The sequence below is a fragment of the Halictus rubicundus genome, chromosome 5, assembly GCF_050948215.1.
Source record: "Halictus rubicundus isolate RS-2024b chromosome 5, iyHalRubi1_principal, whole genome shotgun sequence".
Lineage (NCBI taxonomy): Eukaryota > Metazoa > Arthropoda > Insecta > Hymenoptera > Halictidae > Halictus > Halictus rubicundus.
The window spans coordinates 13,033,238-13,046,000 of NC_135153.1; the positions used below are offsets into that span (position 1 = coordinate 13,033,238).

The 12,763-nt window shown below is 48.1% G+C and overlaps 1 protein-coding gene across 2 annotated transcripts in view; it reads left to right on the forward strand.

Annotated features, from left to right (window-relative positions):
* Positions 1 to 12,763, forward strand: part of Gaba-b-r2 (gamma-aminobutyric acid type B receptor subunit 2) — a 168,502-nt gene that overhangs the window by 29,616 nt on the left and 126,123 nt on the right. The window contains exon 1 of one of the 2 annotated variants that reach the window (XM_076788464.1): positions 2,501 to 2,521. The exons of the other annotated variant lie outside the window; for it this stretch is intronic. The gene's annotated coding sequence lies outside the window, so the exon portion shown is untranslated. Of the gene's footprint in view, positions 1 to 2,500; positions 2,522 to 12,763 lie in introns of those variants that run through there. 2 annotated transcript variants of the gene reach the window in all.

The following is a 12,763-nucleotide window of genomic DNA, read 5'->3' on the forward strand; positions in this document are numbered from 1 at the left end:
CCACCCCCCCTCCCCGCCGCGAGAGGCTTTTCGCTACACGCACTCAAATTTCAAATTTTGTTAGTCAAATGAAAAAAATCGCGCAGTGTAAGGGGTTAACACTGCAATGAAATTCCCAGCAGCGTTCTCGCCAGCTTTTCACGGTTCTCGTTGACGCAAGCTTTCGGCATGCTCGCGGTCGATAACCAACACTGAGAATAATTTGAAAAATTCAAAAAACATGCACGCTATTCACTGCCGCCCGTGCCCGCAATTCGAAACAATAGGAGCGGCTATTCCATTGAATTTCCGTCATGTTTCCGTAAATCCACCTCAACTCCTCCGCCCGCCTGCCCGCTCGCCTTCCCGCCCTTTTTCACCGTCATTAAGCGCGCGCGTTGTTAGTCGACTGGACGATTTCGTTCCGTCGGAATCGATCTCCTAGGGGATCCGAAATTCTCTCGAGTTAATCGCGCGACAGTCGACGATATAGAACAGACGGGGGGTAATTAAGATTTATTTTTCACCTGAAGGGGCCAGCACGTTTACCGGACGAGAACGCCCGAGGAAACGGTGCTCTCTCGGCCGCGGAATTCGCGAACTCTGTTTCGGACGGTGCGACGTCGACGCGGCCGTTCCGAACGAATAATTACTTTGTCCGTGCGCAATTTCAAAGCGTCCTGCGAGTTACTCGGCGTAATTACGCGTGCTAATAAGCTCGCCGGCTACCGGCGGCCAACTTCGCGCGGATGCGAGTTAACCGAAAATTCGAGGCAACCTTTTATCTTCGCTGGACGAACTCCGTTTCGTGGCCATCAGAGACCAGATCGTTTTGGACGTATCACAGGCAGGCTCGAAATGCGGTTCCATAAATATTATTGAGACCCATAAGTAAGCAATTATTCTGAAATCTAAAACAAACTTTGTAGTAAATTCAAGTTTTTATTTCTTAATTTATTATATAATCTCCATCATTATCAAGGACAGTATGCCATCTTTCCTGCAAATTTTCAATCCCCCTCTTATAGAAATCCAGGTTTCGTGAAGCAAAATATCACTCAAGGTGCCTATTTACATCTTCTACAGAAGCGAATGTTTTATTTCTTAAATAATGCTCCGGAGATCTGAAAAGATGATAGTCAGAGGGAGCAATATCCGGTGAGTACGGGGTTGCGGTAAAACTTTCCATTGCAATTCTTTGATTTCTTCCTGAGTGAGTTTCGCTGTAAAGATGCCCTCTTTTTGAATAGTTCTGAATACAGCCGTCGTAATTGCTGACAATACAACTCAGCAGTAACCGTTTCTCCAGGTTCCAACAACTCAAAGTGAATCATGCCACGACGGTCCCACCAAATGCACAGTAACACCTTTCATAATCACCAGCAGCAAACCTTCTGATCCAACGTTGACACTTGTTGACCTTCAATACATCTCCATAAACATCGCAAATTTTCTTCGTTGTTACCGTTGCATTAAATCCCGCATGAAACTGAAGAAGTATGCAATGACGAATATGATCCTCGGAAGGTAAGGACGCCGCCATTTTATTACAGGGTTCTAAAAAGAAATTATACTTTTTAGAATATTTAGAAACACAGGCTGCTTTACCGAAAACTGTAAAAGATCGGCACAGAACTAAAGGCAAAACAAATTCTTTGCAAATAATTGATTGCTTATGGGTACCCCTAATACCTCGGTTTCAAACATTTTCAGACAGCATTCGCAAACTGTGTCAAAGGTCCAGCGACCTTTAGCCTTCCGCAGCTTTTACGATCTTACGAGTTTCATTTACAGTACTTTGCAGGCACGCTTCCGGGTCCAGAAGCGGCGGGAGCACGCCATGGAAAAAATCGGTTTTTCAAGCCGTCGAGACCGGAAAGCCCCTGAACCACGCGCGTCGGGTTATTCGAGGAGGACTAGTTAACGATTCGCCGGATTAAAGCGCGCGTCGTCGAGAAGCAGGGCCCGAGTACGCTCCGCGAGGCAATAATCCGTAGACCGTAGCCGCCTGTTGACAGTGGGGAACTTATGAGAACGGGGCGCGCAGCGAGAATTTCATTTATCCGGGTGGGGGGAGGGGAGGGAGGGAGAATTTTCCTCGGAGAACGGATACTCTAATCGGGTCGAAAGGACGATTTTACCGCGAACATTTTCGTGGCGGGTATCCCGGGGCTCGTCGGCAACGTTTAAGGACGCTGGCGTACGGAGCGACTCGCGGGGCGGCCCTTGTGTCCCTCTCGGCCGACGACTAGTATCGACACGCGGTCGAGTGCGCGAGTAGCATCGAGGAGAAAATGCTCCGAGGGAACGCTCGAGAGCACCAACACCAACTTCGCCATTAACCCTCTTTGTCAGGAGCGGCGCGCGCGACCTCTTTCCACGGTCCCAGTCCCATCGAGAACAACTACTAGACTCGTCCGACGGAATTCACAGCGACTCGCAGGAATCCGAACGCAGCTCGAAAATGTTTGATCACTTACGATGATCGCTGTACCGGGCAGAGGTTGTCAACGCTACCGCGAAAGTGCCGCGCCGAGATTAAGTAAGTTGCCGGCCAATCGAATTCGTTCCCCCACCTTACACGTACTGTTTTCATTCGCCGAGTCGTTCGCATCGAGCGCGATCAACGTCTGCGAGGAGAAACACCGAAACAATGATGCTTCAATGTGGGAAATTCTAGTGGGAATTCAGTAGAACAAGCGGTTTATAGTCTGTCCAACGGGACGAGGCAGTGAAGTACCAGCGTGCGTGCTTTACTGTGAAGGGCACCTTTAACTGTGTCGCACTCGAGTATCTATGTTTACGTTTACTGCCTCGTCTCGTTGGACAGACTATAGTCCCCTTGGCCCGGCGAAGTGACGCCCGATCAGGGGAATTGACCCCTTCTCTGCCACGGATTAGTCACGTGACATTGTGACGGGGACGAAACGCGTCACGTGACCGGGCAGTGGCGGAAGCGTGGGGGAGTAGCGTCGTAGAAGGGGAGGGTACAGTGGACAGACAAATCTGACGACACTGGACCAGTGCAGTGTCATCAAGTGATCTCTCCTCCTTTTCCCCTTCCACTATTCCATTCCACCACCATGAGCACACTCCAAGATCCCCCACTGAGAGCGTAGACTGGTCACGTGACGTGCTGCGTTGTCGCGCACGCGCATCATGTCACATAGTCACTGTGCCCAGTGTCGGTCAGCGTATAGGAACTTGGCAACTTACCATCTCCGAATAGTATCCACAACCTTGACGGTACTACTCCCAGAACTCCCTGGACCTTTCCTCGATGCGAGAATTACGGACACGTGCGAAAAGAGGGAAATCTTCCCGTTGCCGGTTGGGAACCGCTGACTCAGAAGGAAAAACAAAAATCAAAGACGCCACGCTCCATTGTTTTACGATTGTTAGTCTAGCATTTTCCTTTTGCTAGTATCCTTTCCGCTGGAAAAGCAAAGCTCATTGTTCGCCGAACAAACGATCGAACACAGTGGCTCGCACATTTGTTCGCGGGAGGCTCCGCCGCGTTTCTTTGTCCGAGCGGCAGCACAAAACCTGAAATTCTATTTTCGAAATTGGAAAGTATCCGCTCGTGCGGACGGCCAGGGAGAGGGGAGGGGGTGGTTGAGCGGTGAAAGTGCCGACGACAAAGGGCGGGAAACACGGCATAGTAACAATTTTAACGTTTCGCCGTCGCTTTGAACGCGCGCGGACGAGCGTGAGAGCCACTGTGCCTCCGAGCAGCGGCGTAGGACCGGCCCCGCGCTCCAATTTCACGGGGGAAAAATGCCGCCGGTGGCCGGGCGAGCGCGCGAAAGTTGGTGCGCGCTGGAGATAACGTTGGCTAACATCGTTGTTTCTGAATGTTTGGACGCGACGCCAGTCGTTGACGGCTCGTCGATCGACGGTCCGCTCTCGACGGGCCCGGCTCATTAACGCCGGTGGAAATAATTTCCATCTGGCTGCGGGAAAATCGATACGGGACGCGTGTGCCGCGTTACACTGGCAACGAACGAGCGGAAATAAAGATAAATAATTCGTTCGGCCTCCTCGATAAATGAAAACATAGCACGTACGCCGCGCCGCGCCGAGGAAATAATGCTCGGTGGACAGTTTCAGAAAAACTCCACCGCAAAATTGCCCGCGACAATAAATATCACACTTGCCTCCTCCAATCAACAAGTTCTACTGCTCCGAAAGGAAACAATTTTTAATGAAACCTTATCAGAATAGTAAAAAAGAAGTCCCTAGGATACTACTACTGATGTAACAAATTTTTAAGGAACCTTCTCAGGATGGTATAAAGGAAGTCCCTGGCATACGAGCATACACACGTCCTTTGCTTCTACTAACTCTACTGCTGTAAAAAATTTTGAAGAGACCTCCTTAGGACACTAAAGAGGCAATACCTAGAACAGAAGCAAGAAGGCAACCTTTGCTGTCAACGTGCAGGGCTATTAATTAGCTGCGAATTGTCTCCGGGAATTCCATCGACTTCGGAGACGGAGCTACTAGAAGGGACTAGTAATTTCCTTTTTGTGGCAAAAGGGTGGTCCGGTTCCTCGGTCCGTTTATCTCGAATCAAGATCCTAGATCAAGTATTTCGGCCAGTGAGCCAACCCCACCGTGGGAGGAACGTTATTCAGATAGCGCCCCAAACAACTTCAGTGTCCCGAATCACAGCGTTCTCTCGGTCCAGTCGCCGCCTAGTTAATTCGTTTCGCTTGTCTCTCGTTCGTCGTAGTCGTGACTCGTGTTTCGAGTCCACGTAACCAGCAGAATGCCCCCCGGTTTTCCTTGAAACGATCTTGATCCTCCGGCGACCCGAATCTCGCGACAATTCCTTTGTCTCTTCCGTGCCGTTCCGTTCCGTTCTTGCTAACAAAACGCAACGACGACAGCGGGAGGACTACGTCAGCAAACGGGCAATCCGATTTTCACTCCGGAGACTCCTGCGGGAATCTTCGACACGACGGGACTCCAGATCTGAGGAATTTTGCCGGTGGCCTGTTTACCGAAGGATTTGGATAAGGTTCGCCGTCCCTTGGAAATGTTTAAGCTCGCGGGAAAAACAAAGCGTTTGTTCAGAAAATTTTATTCGGATTGACTTAACCCTCGAACGGCGGATCATTTTTGTAAATATATGCTTCAGTATGTTCAGTACCATTCGCTGCTTCATTCATCCATCTTTTAGGTCGAGTCATAAGTAACTTCCGTTTTTTCATCAGACATTTTGTTGATTGACGTGGATTTTGCTTCAATATTGCCTTTAAAAGGTTGTCGCGAAGCTCGGAAGGACGTCCCGCCCTCGGTTCGTCTTTTAAGGTCATATTTCCAGAACGGAATTTTACAAATCAATTTCTAACTGCCCGATCAGTTATTAGTCCTTCATCATATACACTGCATATTTTTTCGGCTGTCGCCGTAGCACTATTGCCTTGTTTAAATTCCCGAAGCATTACATGACGAATATGCACTTTTTGACTGTCCATTTCAGAGGTTAAGAAAAACAGTTTAACGCAACGCGCATCGCACAAAACAGTTGACAAAAGACTAACTGAACCCTCATCTATATAGTCAAAACAAAAACTCGTTGTCCCGGTAACTCATAGCGAGGACAACAATAGGACGAACAATAGACTCTACTTAGCTGCATCGGAAGTTACTTATGACTCGACCTAATATTTCATTTAATTAATTCGTCAGAAACGTATTTGATACTCTGGGTCGGAATAGACCCTGACTCGTCGGAGGGTTAGTTTATTTTTGAATAAATGAGATCCTCGGTACCGGGAACGGGTGAGTCGGCTGACTTCGAAAATTGTTTAAACGGAGTACGTATACGTGACACTTCGTCAATTTTTCATAACTAAGTGCTGAAGGTCTAAGATCAGCACAACAAGACATAAAACAACGTAAGATAAGACATAAGACACCGGCACAGATGTTGCCCGCATCACCGAAAGAAAGAATCTCTATCTGCTGCAGAAAAGGACCAAGAGAGCAGCGTCCGCTTTATTGACAAGTCCTTTGGCGGGATCCAAAGAAAGAACTCTTCCCTCTTTTCTGATCTTTTTCTCCAATTAGTCGCGCGGCGGCTGCCAAACTTCCCCTGTTAGCTCTCGACAGGGTTCGATCTTGCGGCCGCTGTCAGTCCCCGCGAAGTTTGCGGATAGATTGTGTCCGCGAGACTGACGGCACCCGCCGCGGTTGGGCCAGGTGTCATCCAGCGTTATCGACTGTCTTTCGTTCGGCGGGGAACGAAGAACGAAACAACAGCGAGTGAATGAGAGTGAGAGAGAGGGATCCCGGTTGGTTAGGGATCGACGTGGGTGAAATCGGCGAGGGTCTCTCGGAGAGAGAAACGGTCGGCCGTGTCCAGGAAAACCGCCGATTAACGGGTAACGCTCGGATGGGCGGATAGAGCGGTGGCTGACGGACCGTGTCAGTCTGTCAAGTTCAGGAGTGCCGTCGGTTAACGTCCAACAGTCGGAGACGTTGATCGGGTTAACCAACTGTAACTTCAGAGGCGGCGGAACACCGTGGAGCACGCTGGGAAACACTGCGGAACGCGCCGGACCGGACGAATCGCGATCTATCCCCACCCCTTATCCAGCTCGCCGATTTCATTGGTCGCGCGAAAATCGGCCGACCTGGGCCCCCCAACAAATTCTACATCACAGTTGTTCGAATTCGTCGCAGCAAGAGGCGTCCTCACGTTCTCAATCACTTAAAAATAGTCAAAAAATAATAAAATTCGTAAAGAAGGAGAATTAAGGGCCCGGGGTAGTCACGCGACTATTTAATTAATAATTTCCATTCACAGCCTTCAGACACAGACGTAAGATCCGTCTTGGTCTTGATCCGACGGGTATTAAGTCTGTGATTAAACTTGTCACATTTTTTCCTCTGTATTATCGATATTATGAATTCTGACTTGCCAGAAACGTGCTTCAAGTTTTATTTCGCAGAGAATCAAGACAAAATATAGCTGAATTTGTAGCTGGAGATATTTTGTAGTGCGCGCTGCTCTCGATTTCATCCAAAAAAACTCATCCAATGGCATAAAAATGCTTGGATTCCACGGCATGCGCATCGTCAATTTTTGGCCTACTTCTAACGCTTATATTACCGAATATCTGCATAATCTCGGCAGCTCCTGACCAGCGCGCACTAGATTGAACCTTCCTCTTTCGAATGAGCCCTTTACCAGCGACAAAATATTCCAATATAAGGACGAAAACGTGAGGCACGTAAAACCATTTTTTGACGGTAATGTAGTCACTCTACCTTACCGGGCCTTATACAAAAAAATGATTTTAAGAAATTCGGTTGATTTCAGTAAAGCATACAAAACAATTCGGAAAACACCAGATGCATTGGAGAAAATAATCAAGCTGGGTCGTAAAAAGTAATACATTGTACGGACAATATCCAATATACCAAAGAGAAAAATCAATTTTTTTTTAAAAGAATACATAACAGTTTTATTGGTGATATAAAGGAAACACGCCACCAAAGGACATTTTTATTACATCTTATTGAAATTTTCAGTTCTCATAGTCAAAGGGAATTTATTTATTGTACACGACGAGTTCACACGTCAACCGCGCCGCAATAGAGTTTTGGATTGACGTGTATACACGTTGAACGTAGTTAACTGGTTAACACGTTCGCTACCACTGTTACGGATATGTGACGCCCACGGTCTCAGAATTTACGGAACTTAGGTAAATTTTATACATTCTGTTGTCCAAAGTCTAACATTTCGAGTCTCTATGGCTTTTTTCTGCTAAATTCTTTCAATATTTTATAGAGGTACGATGCATGTCATAAAACATTTTAATAGCGAAGCACCGAAAGACAAGCTGATAGCGAACGTGTTAATGCATTCGAATATAAATGTTTATACTATCGGATCGTGTCAGTAGAGACGCATATCGGGAACTAAATCAAAAAGGTATTATTAGAGTATCACTATACTGAAACGCAACCGTTCCGTGTCTGTACGGAACAGAATGGATCTTAAATCACGATCTATCCTTCGGCGATCTCCCCACCCCTCGACCGGCTCGCCGATTTGATCGGTCGCGCGAAAATCGGTCGGCTTCGAAAAAAATCGTGCACGAGATGTCTTTCAATTGGCTGCAGGCAGAAGAGGCGCGTCGGTTCAATCATTAATTTATCTGTAATGTTCAATATTTAGATCGGAAGCGGACAATCTGCCTGGCTGCCCGGACCAGTAATCCAATCTGCGGAGAATTTACGAGCTGGGAGCCGATAGACTGGAAAATTGGATTATGCATAACATGAATTTTACCGGCGCTCCTTTCCGTCGACCATCCCCCCCCCCCCCCCCCCGGTTGCTGTATTAACGCGAACGGCGATACAGCTCCCAGGCCTTGTTCTTCGATCGGCAATAAATCGTTTCCGCGAGTTTTCGCCCCGCGCCCTGGGAACGGAGCCCGCCCCGATGGATCGTGTGGGTTCAAGGCTTGACTGATGGAGCGTGGTCCCGGAGACACCGCGGAACTCCTCGAACCACCGATAACTCTTTCATTTTCTTTCAGTCGATCGATAATTCTTACGTAACGGCACTCGCGGCGAAGTTTCCGATTGTTCGCCGGTTCTCCGTGAAGTTGTAGGGTCATCCAAATTTCTTTCCCGGGTAAACTTTCCGTTAAAATAAAGAAGCCCGAAATGTCCCGACAGTTTCTCGACTCTTCCGTTACTTAGTCAGCCTTGAGCTGGTGTCAGCCGAGTTCGGGCTGTGTAGAGTCTAGTAAAAAGTCAGAGATGTCTTAACTGAACGCTTTGCTGAAGGCTGGGAAAAGAAATATTTATCCATCCGACGTACTGCTACGTCATCTGAAGGTGTTGACACACACGCTTCTTGATGAGCTCTAGCCACTGATGACTGGACTGCGGATCTTTATGCGAAATAAAAATTGTCGAATTGCACGAAACAGTAGGTTCTTTCTCTCTTTAACCCCTTGGAACTTATTTTTTTCCTTCAAATCGAAATAAATATGTCTTCATTTTCGATATAAAAATTTTCTATTCCTTACAAGAGATTATCAAAGACAAAATAGTTGTCACAGCAGTGAAATAAATCATAGGACAAAGGGTTAATAATCTTAATAAGTTGTATATGATACCGAGTGTTCGATTACAGGTGGGAGAAAATTTAAGGGGTGATTCTCCATGACAATGTAAGACGAGAATGAAGAGTAACAAAATTGCGATTTTGGCTTCATTTCGTAGTCATTAACAATTAAAAATCCGCCTAAAATGCGGCAACCCGGCCAACAGAGGTGTACGTCGCGTACGTCACAATATCAATTGACAGATACTCCGCGTGCCTCGCAAGAAGTCGCCTGGCAAGAATTCGGCGTACAAACCGTCACTCCACACGCATTTTCAGTTCTAGCCGAATTATTGGTTTAGAGTGTGTGACGTCAAAGCCTAACCATTGGGCGCGAGCGAGGACCCCCTTTGATATGTGACTGTCATAAGCGACGTACACCTCTGTCGGTCGGGTTGCCTTATTTCAGGCGGATTTTAAATTGACAATAACTCAAAAATGAAGCCGAAATCGCAATTTTTGTATTCTTCGTTTTCGTCTTATATTGTCTTGCAGAACCACCCCCTAAATTTTCTCCCACCTGTAATCGAACATTGTTCCACTGTTTTAAATCGGACTCGTTTTACCACAAACGCAGACCGCCGACGACCAGCAAGGATTCACTGAAGATTCCGATTCCGGTGACCAACGCGTGCCTTCGGAATGGCTGGCAAAAAAATCGAAGGAAACCGCAGGAATCGAGGTAGCAAAAATGGTTTGAACTTCGGTATCCGAGAGGGTGTGAAAACCGCTGTGCAAAGAGAGAAGATATTGGACGACCCCCGGGTAGAGAGTGAACAGCCGGGGGTTAGCCACCGAAAGAATGAGGACCGGCCAGCGTTTCTTTTCGGCGGGACAATGGAATCGCCGTGAAAAACGTCGAAGAAATCGATCGATCCGGGGAATCGTTTAGTTGGCCGCCACGCCGCCGCGTCGGTCGAAGTAATAAGGTTGTCTCATACAGTATTCATCGGCGACCATGTCGCGGCAAGGTTGGGCCTTGGCATAGTGACATAATTCTCGGGCTGCCGGTTGTATCGCGCTACTAGCTAGTAACACGCTAGCCAACGGTGACCGTGAGTCGCGGGCTGGAATAACCGGCTGGCAGTTGCGCCGTCGACGGTGACGTCGGCTTGGTTGATAGGGAGCACGGGGGCTAGGTCTGCCGTGGCGTGGCGTGGCGTGGCGTGGCGTGGCGTAGCATGGCGTGGCGTGTTCCCTTCGGTTCATCGCTTGATCGATGGACTTTACTTTCGAGCCGGGAAGAGAAGGTCGTTCGCTTTCACCTTACCCGGGGAGGGCAAACTACCGTGGAACACGAAGAAACATCGAAAGTTCCGCCGCGTCGCACCACGCCGCGTTTAGGCTCGCGTGCCGATAACACCCTCGTCGACGTCGACGTCGACACCGACGACGACCACCGCGCCGCGACGCATGCTAATGAAAAATTACGAGCCGCTTGCCGGAGGATTGGAGGCCACGCCGAAACACCCGAGGCGGAACACGACCGACGTGTTTGCTCCGCCGTCGAATCACAGATCCGGCCAAGAAAAACTGACTCCTTCGTGCTCGGCTTGTTGACAGAGCCACTGGTTCACGTGTACCGCGAATACTTCATCAACCCTTGATACTCCAGGTGTTCTTTCATGGCATCAGCAACCCCCAACTGTTAACGCGAAGATCACGAAACCCGACACATTTTTTCTCTGGGAGGAAAAGACCGAGAATATTTATGGACTTGATTGCTCTGACTTTTTTTTTTTTTACTGATTTGCCTCAGTCTGAGATAAATAAAATGGCCGTTATTACTGGACTGGTGAGCTTCGTGGAAAATAATGTTTGCGAGACACAGGAGCCAAATCATTTCTTTCGTCTCTTAATTGTCTTACTGAGCTGAATACAGTGAATTCTCGATATAAGTCTTGCCAGCGTCGTGTATAAGCCCGTTTTAAGCCCCCACGGGGTATACCCCGCGGTAGTGGGGATAATTCCGCGACGTTTATCGTCCAGGCCTTGGCGACATATATAGAGAAATCACTGCATGTCCTTCAATTTTTTAATAAGTGCCTCGAACTGTACGTACCCGTTTTGGGACATAATTGCTTCAAATCCGCAGTCCAATTGTTACGATTGAACGGTATGTTTACACAGTGTCACCAACCGAGAACAAAGGGTTGAATATAATCGATTGTGTATACATTTTCGAACGTGCGTTCGTCACGAGCACCGTCTTAAATTCGTGTAATCTGAACAAAAGCATTTTAGTTTGCAACGATGCAATCGACGGAGTCAACAAATTAGAAGCCCAAGTTAAACAGTACCGCCGTTCGACAGCTTGAGACCGAGTAGAATGCACCGGTTGGAAACTTGTTACCTTTAACCAGACATCGGGAAATTGAGGGCTCAGCTGCGCCCGGCTTTCGGTCCTTTAAGGGTTAAAGCTGCGCCGTAGAGGTAGGACGCGGAGCCTGAGCCCGGGCCTCCATTGTTCCCTCGTTCCAGCTCTTTCTCGGCTCAGTATTAGGTTCTCGATCCCGCTCGAAGTCTATGCATAAAATTATTTTTAACCCAGATGCGAATTATCAGGCTCCGGTGCGGCGAGCCGTTCGTCACAGTCTCGGTCGATCTTGGTAATCGAGAACTCGTTTTTGCCTCGGCCTAGACCTCGCACCCCTCGAAAATATGGCACGGTAGATCATGCTAACTCTCCGGTCTGACCGATCCTCTTTTTATCTATCTCACTGGTGAACTATTAACATTTTAACTGAGGTTTCTCTGCTACCACTGGGTCTAAAGAGCATTCAAAGTGACCATTTTACATAACTTTATGAAAATAACAAGAATGTGCTGCCCAAATGTTTAGTCATTTTAAAAATTGTCCAATTCTATTTTCAGAATCAGAAGTTTAAGAATTATTAAATTCCTCTAATCTCTTCTCGATTTTGTATCTGTTCGTATTTGTCAAAAAAAGGAATAAAATGGAATTTCATTTGCGACAAGCCAATAAAAACAAATAAATACGTACATACGTGAACCAATAGCAACGACAACTGCGGTCTCGGACTATCAAGCCGTCCCGTGGAACGCAATCCAATCGTCCCTTTCTTCCGGAACCGTACCAAGTTTCATGCTGACTTTGATACAAAAGTGGACGGGCTGCTCGAATATTTCCGCGCGAAAGGGTCCTCGCGCACCTGGGTCCAAGGATTCGACGCCAATGGGCGCCGTGGCTCGGTGACCCGTCGTGCACAAGTTCGCGGAGGTCCGTGGGAGCAGTCCGGAATCGAATGTTCGTCCGTCGAGAAACGTTTGCCGAGCGGAATCGACCGAGTCACCGGCGGCGGCGGCGCGGGGGCGGATTTGATCGCGGCGGCAACTTTCTTCTTTCCCGGGCCCGGAGGAAAGTTGCGGGAGAGGAGTTTCCCGCGAGTTCCCGTCCACCGGGAAGGGACGTTTATTTTTCAACTTCCGGTGTGTTTTTAAACCGGCCGAGAGAGCCAGCCGAGTCGGGCCGCCTCGAATGTCGCCGTCTCGCGTGACACTTCTAGTTCAAACACTTGCTCTTCTAAGAATCTTCAGGGGAACGGCGGACGTGAAGGAGTCTCGCGAGCCAAAAATGGAAAGAGTAGTACAAGAGAAGAACAAGAACGAGAGAGAGAGAGAGAGAGA